The following is a 5981-nucleotide window of genomic DNA, read 5'->3' on the forward strand; positions in this document are numbered from 1 at the left end:
CGGGCCAGGTCGGGCGGGGGGGGGTTTACAGCCACGGCTGCAGGAGCGCTCCTGGCTCTGCACGTGCCCGGGACCAGTGGTAATATATTTCTGGGGCTGGCTGGTATGTGGGGGGGATGAATTGTTATTGACCCACTGGGGTTGGCAGGGGTGGGGCCAGATCCCCAGCTAGGGTAATTTGGCCTTACTCTATTGACACCAGCTGGGGATCTGGGCCCATTGACCCCACTGGAATGAGGCCCATTGATACTAGCTGGAGATCTCGGTCCATTGACCCTAATGGAGCGATGCCCATTGACCCCCAGTGGAATGAGGCCCATTAATACCAGCTGGGGATCTGGGTCCATTGACCCTAATGGAGTGACGTCCATTGACCCCCAATGGAATGAGGCCCATTGATGCCAGTTGGGGATCTGGTTTCCTGAGTGACTTCAGAGGCACAGTGGGGTGGATAAGGCCAGCTGAACTCAAGAGTCCATCCGTGCAATTAAGCAACTGTTTCCAGGCCAGGAGGGATCAGCGGGGCCCGGTCTGTAAAAGCCGTGTGCCCCCAACTGATTGTGCTGGTCCCAGCCAGGTGGCCACGGCTCCCACAGGCCAACAGGCAAAGTGCTCGCCCCCCTGCAAGCCCCCTTGCGAGGCAGACGGCATTCAGTTCCGGCTCTGGGTTGTTTTAACCGCCTGGTTTGTTCCTCGGCTGGTTGGGCCTGCATCGGGACCAAAGTGAGCGGTGTGGGTGTTTGTAAAGAGGAGTGGGCACTAGAGGGACACAAACGCACACAAAACCCTAGCCAGCAGGGGGCAGGAGCGTGCACGGCGCAGTACGGACACATGCACACCTCTTTAGCCAGCAGGGGGATCTGCATGCACAGCCGCCTAGCCAGAAGGGAGCAGTGTGGACCCACAGAGAGCCAGCAGGGGGCAGTAGGAATACACCCAACTATTTTCCCCTAAGTGTGAAAACCAAAGTGTCTTCTGGGCCAAATCCTTGCTTCAGCCAAACTCTCCTTGAAGCAGCCCAGCGGAGCAGGGGCAGCAGGCATGGGGAAAACCATTGTCCTGGTGCAGAGCCCCCAGCCCCGCCGCATCTGTCCCCGTTGAGCTGTATGGAGCCTGGCTCAGATCGCTAGACCCAGGGGTCAGGTTCAGTCTTTGGACTCTGGCGCATTGAGATGCTGAGCGGTGACAGCCACACCATCCCTGTGGTGCCTTCGCTCTGGTGTCCCCGGGCAGAAACCCAGCTCCACACAGGTCCCTCTTAAACCTGCGTGAGATGTTGGCCAGGGGTTGTGTTCCCCGTTCTGCTACAAACTCCTAGTGGGTGATTGTGGTCTAGCCACTTAATCTGCCCTGTGCCTCATTTTCCCCCATGGGGATTGTGGACTCTTTGGGGCAGGGTGTGTAGCTTGCTCTGGGCACGGCATACATCTCAATGTTCCCGGGTGCTATTGTAATTAATCTAATATAAACCGAAATGACAGCTCTGGTGTGTGTTTAGCCTCCATGCCCTCAAATGTCTAGGAAGTGGATGTTGCTTTCTCTGCAAGGGAACCACAGATGTGTCCTCAACACACACGGAAGAGTTGACCCCAGGGTGTGCTGGAAATGTCAAGGCAGCCACACGTCCGTCTCTTTCCGAGGCCTAAATGCACCTTAAATTCCAAAAATTTCCCCATAAAAATTGCAGTGGGACAGTTGGATAGAACTGTTTTTTTAAAGTATTTGTATCAGATCAACATTGAAATCATCGGCTCAATGTCCGTTTAAACCAGCTGGGAATCTGGCCCCATTGACCCCAGTGGAACGATGCCCCGTTTAAATTAGGTGGATCTCCAGCTCTTAATCTCTACAGAGTGGCAACTGGTCCAGATTACTCCAGAATGATTTTTTCCCGCTCCCTACGCCCATAAAACCTGTAACTCAAAACCACCCCTCAGTTTCTTCCCAGCTTTCCCTGGAGCTGAGTTGCTGTGAGATTCTAGTTGATCTCTCTGACCAATTCAAGATGCAAAATAAATTTGCTTAAATATTGCAAGTAAAATCCCTCCAGACGTAGCAATCCTGGGTTGTGATTTGGATGAAACTTCTCGTTTTCCTTGAAATTAACAAGGGGAAATCATATACGTGTGTGTGTATGTTTCCTTTCCCTAAAAGAGGAAATCAGGAAGAGGGGGGCAATAAAACGAGAATAATGAAATAAATATTGGCTCCTTAGAAAAGCGGTACAACTATTTCTGGTTTTTTTGCCATGAGTTTTTCTGCTTCATTTCTAAAGCTGGATTGCACAAGGAGATTTTAAATTGGAGCAGCAGGTAGTTAAAGAGACTCTGGTATTTAATATCGAGCCTTCCAGATGGAACCATTTAGCTACATGTTTCTACAAATTATTTCACAGCCCACCATTTGGGGAGAAAAAAAATCTCTCTAGGGTTATTACCTCCTTTACTGCCTGTAATGTATGAGCCTGCATGGTTTCGTCCATTTGAGATTCAACTTTTTTCGCTTCTGACTGCTAGGGGGAATGCTAGCCTTGGGCAATCCGTCCAAGATGTCATGGCCAGTTTTCAAATGCTGTTAATTTCCTTCTCGTGTAGGTTTTTTTTTTTTAAAGGCCAGAAGGCACCATTCTGCCCTTCTGTATCATCCAGGCAGCTAGCTGAGCGAGAGCCAATCTTTAGCAAGAGGCACCTGGTCTTGATCTAAAGATTCTGAGAGACAGAATCTGCCCGATCGCTTGGGGAACCTCTCCAGGGGTTAGCTCCTTGCCCCATTACAAACTTGCTGCCCGCTCCCTGTTTCCAGTCCGAATGTGTCTTGCTTCAACTCCCTCCTGCTAGATCTTGTTCTGCCTTTGCTCAGTTATAAAGCCCTCTGCTCTCAACAAACTCCTCCCCGTGGAGGTCTGACTGCCCTTTTTGACTCAAGCAGCCAGTCAAAGCTGGGGGCCCTGCAATTGGGCAGAGAAATTGACGATAGAATCTGGCACCTTTGAGGCAATCTTGTTTATTTGCAAGGGGCCGTACAAAGTCCTGTTTCTCTGAACACAGTCGGACCCCAAAAACGGGAGGTTGCTTCCTTCCCTGCAGCAGCACACATCCTGGGTGTGTGTCTGTCTTTCTCTGCTTCTGTGTGTGTGTCTCTCTCTCTCCTTGGGCCGTGCCCCCAAGACTCTTACCCCGAAACCAATACTCTGCCAAACTCCCCTCCACCGAAGGCTCTCGAATTCCTGAGTGGCTGTGGTTTGCCGTGGTCTTGGAGCGTGCTGTTGTATCTTATACTGAACCTGAAGGAGGGGCAGCGGTTAGCTCATCAGTTTCAGGGGGTTTAACTGTACTTCTAGCCCGACATCACGTCGTCGCCTCGGTTAATGAAATCAGCTGAGCTTCCCCAGCCCTCAGATTGTTCTTGTAGCTTCTCTTCGTTCATGGACCGGACTCTGATCTCGCTTCCGCCTGGTTTATGTCAGAGGGGGCACCAGACTGGAGCTGAGCCGAGGCCCGTCTCGCCCGGTATCCCGGCTCCGGGGGTGGCCAGCGCCAGGCGCTGCAGAGGCAGATGGGAGATAAGCTCCCCCCTCTCCGCCACATTAGGTCTCTGTCTCATCTCTAATAGTCCGAGATCGTCTTAAGCCCTGAAGCATGGGGTTCTGTCTCCCTCAGCATGGTTGTAAATCGAGCCACTCCCCCAGGGTATTATTATTATTGTCTGCATCAGAGTAGCACCCAGGACCAGGACACCCCCTCCCCCCATGCCAAACACTGCGTGTTTTCATTGCTATTAGGTGTATTACGGTAGCACTCAGGCACCCCAGTCATGGCCCAGATCCCATTGCACCAGAAGCTGTATGTTTTTATTAGTATTAGTTATATTACGGTAGCACCCAGGAGCCCAGTCATAGTCCAGGACCCCCACTGTGCCAGGTGCTGTACATTTGTTTGGCTGTTAGGTGTATTACAGTAACACTCAGGTGCCCAGTCATGGCCCAGGACTGCATTGTGCCAGGTGCTGTACAATTGTTTGGCTATTAGGTATATTACGGTAACAGGTACCCAGTCATGGCCCAGGACCGCGTTGTGCCAGGTGCTGTATATTTTTATTGCTATTAGGTGTATTACGGTAACACTCAGGCACACAGTCATGGCCCAGGACTGCATTGTGCCAGGTGCTGTATATTTTTATTGCTATTAGGTGTATTACGGTAGCACCTAGTTGCCCAGTCATGGCCCAAGTCACTGTTGTGTCAGGTGCTGTACAGACACAGAACTGTCCTAATTCCAGTGTCTTCCTGTGTGTGTGGGGGGGTTGTCCTGCTGCAGAGGGGTGAATCTCAGCCCCAGGGAGAATTGTGGTGGAGGTGGCCCTTCCTTCCCCTCCCACCCCCCACTGGGAACCCCCCCCTCCACACACACACACCTGCTTTGTAGCTCGGCCACATGGTACATATTTTTCCAACCTCGTCTCCCCGGCACCGCTTCCATCTCTGCCGCCCTTCGGCCAGTTCTTTCCTGGTGTCGTTTCCTGCCTGTCCTCAGAGCCATCCAGCGAATCAACCGATTAATTTGCTGTTGCCCCAGATAACACCCCCACCCCCACCCCTGCAAATGGAAAAGCAGCAAGATGCAGCCTATGCCTAGTGCGGCGCTCAGACCAGTGGGTCGGCGGCCAGCTTGCTGGCCTTCTCTTCCCAGGTCTGGGCAGGAATGCGGTCTGCTGGTTAGGGAGGGAGCCAGGACTCCTGGGTTCCATTCCCAGGTCTGGGTCGGTGTGTGATCTAACAGAGAGAGCAAGGGGGCCAGGACTCCTGGGTTCCTGTCCTAGTTCTAGGAGAAAGTGAAGTTCAACGGTTAGCAGAGGGAGGCCAGGACTCCTGGGTTCCATTCTCAGCTGTGCCACCCTAGACCCACGCCACCCCCTGAGGCGTGGCGAGGAGAGGGAGGATCACACGGGAGGTCGGTGGACATCTGAGTGTGACCGGCGGGTGTGCGGGACGGGGGCGAGTGGTAGGTGCCGAGGGCTGTGAGATTGAGAAGGGATGAGGGCTCCAGGGATCAGACTATCCAGGTATTCGTACGCTCCTGCTCTGCCCATCACCATGGCCTCTGAGCCCCGCCCAAGCGCTAATGGGTTGCTCCTGACAACCTCGCCCATCCCTTGGATTTCCCCAGTGCCCTCCAATCCAGCAGAGCGTGGCCTAGTGGTGAGAGCATAGCAGCAGGGGCCAGAATGCCTGGGTTCTTTTCCCAGCTCAAAGTAGCTAGATCTAGTGGTTAGAGCAGGGGGCTGGGAGCCAGGACTCCTGGGTTCTTTGTAAGCTCTGGGTGGGCAGTGGCGTCTAGTGGTTAGAGCGGGGAGGGGGTTGGGAGCAGGTTTCATGGGCTCCAGGACCGTCGTCTCCGTCCAAATTGTTGGAGAGCCACTTGTGACCGAAAATGAATGTTTACACTTTCCTCCGGGCCAGCGGCTGCCTCGGCTCACACCCGTGCTCGCCAGCGCTTTTGTTATTTTCAAAGAGCTTCGTCCATTATTTATGCTGTCACAATCACCTTTAACTTAATGCCACAGGGTTTAGTTCCTCTGGCTTCTTGTGAAGTTTGCCTTCTTGTAAATCCATTGGCGCTGGTTAGGATCTGATGCTATGTTACCGGTCTGGTGGATTGGTTTATGGCCCCTGTATCGTACGTACAATTTGTTTGGACGTGTTTGTTCTTTTTACTTCTGGTTTTGTTTTGTTTTTGTATTAAAGTTAATTTTGGAAGAGAAAAAAATTTGCCATCAGTAAATAAACAGTAATGTTTTCAGTGCCACTGGACTCTCTCTTTCTCGAGCAGGCCCTCATTGGAATAACTGTCCCCAGCACAGCTTAACATCTCACTAGCCGAGCTTTCGCAGATGGGGAAACTGAGGCCCAGGAGAAAGTGGCTGCCCTACAATGAGCTGGTGGGAGCGGTGGGATTAGAACCCAGGAGTTCTGGCTCCTGGCT

The sequence above is a fragment of the Emys orbicularis genome, chromosome 21 (assembly GCF_028017835.1).
Source record: "Emys orbicularis isolate rEmyOrb1 chromosome 21, rEmyOrb1.hap1, whole genome shotgun sequence".
Lineage (NCBI taxonomy): Eukaryota > Metazoa > Chordata > Testudines > Emydidae > Emys > Emys orbicularis.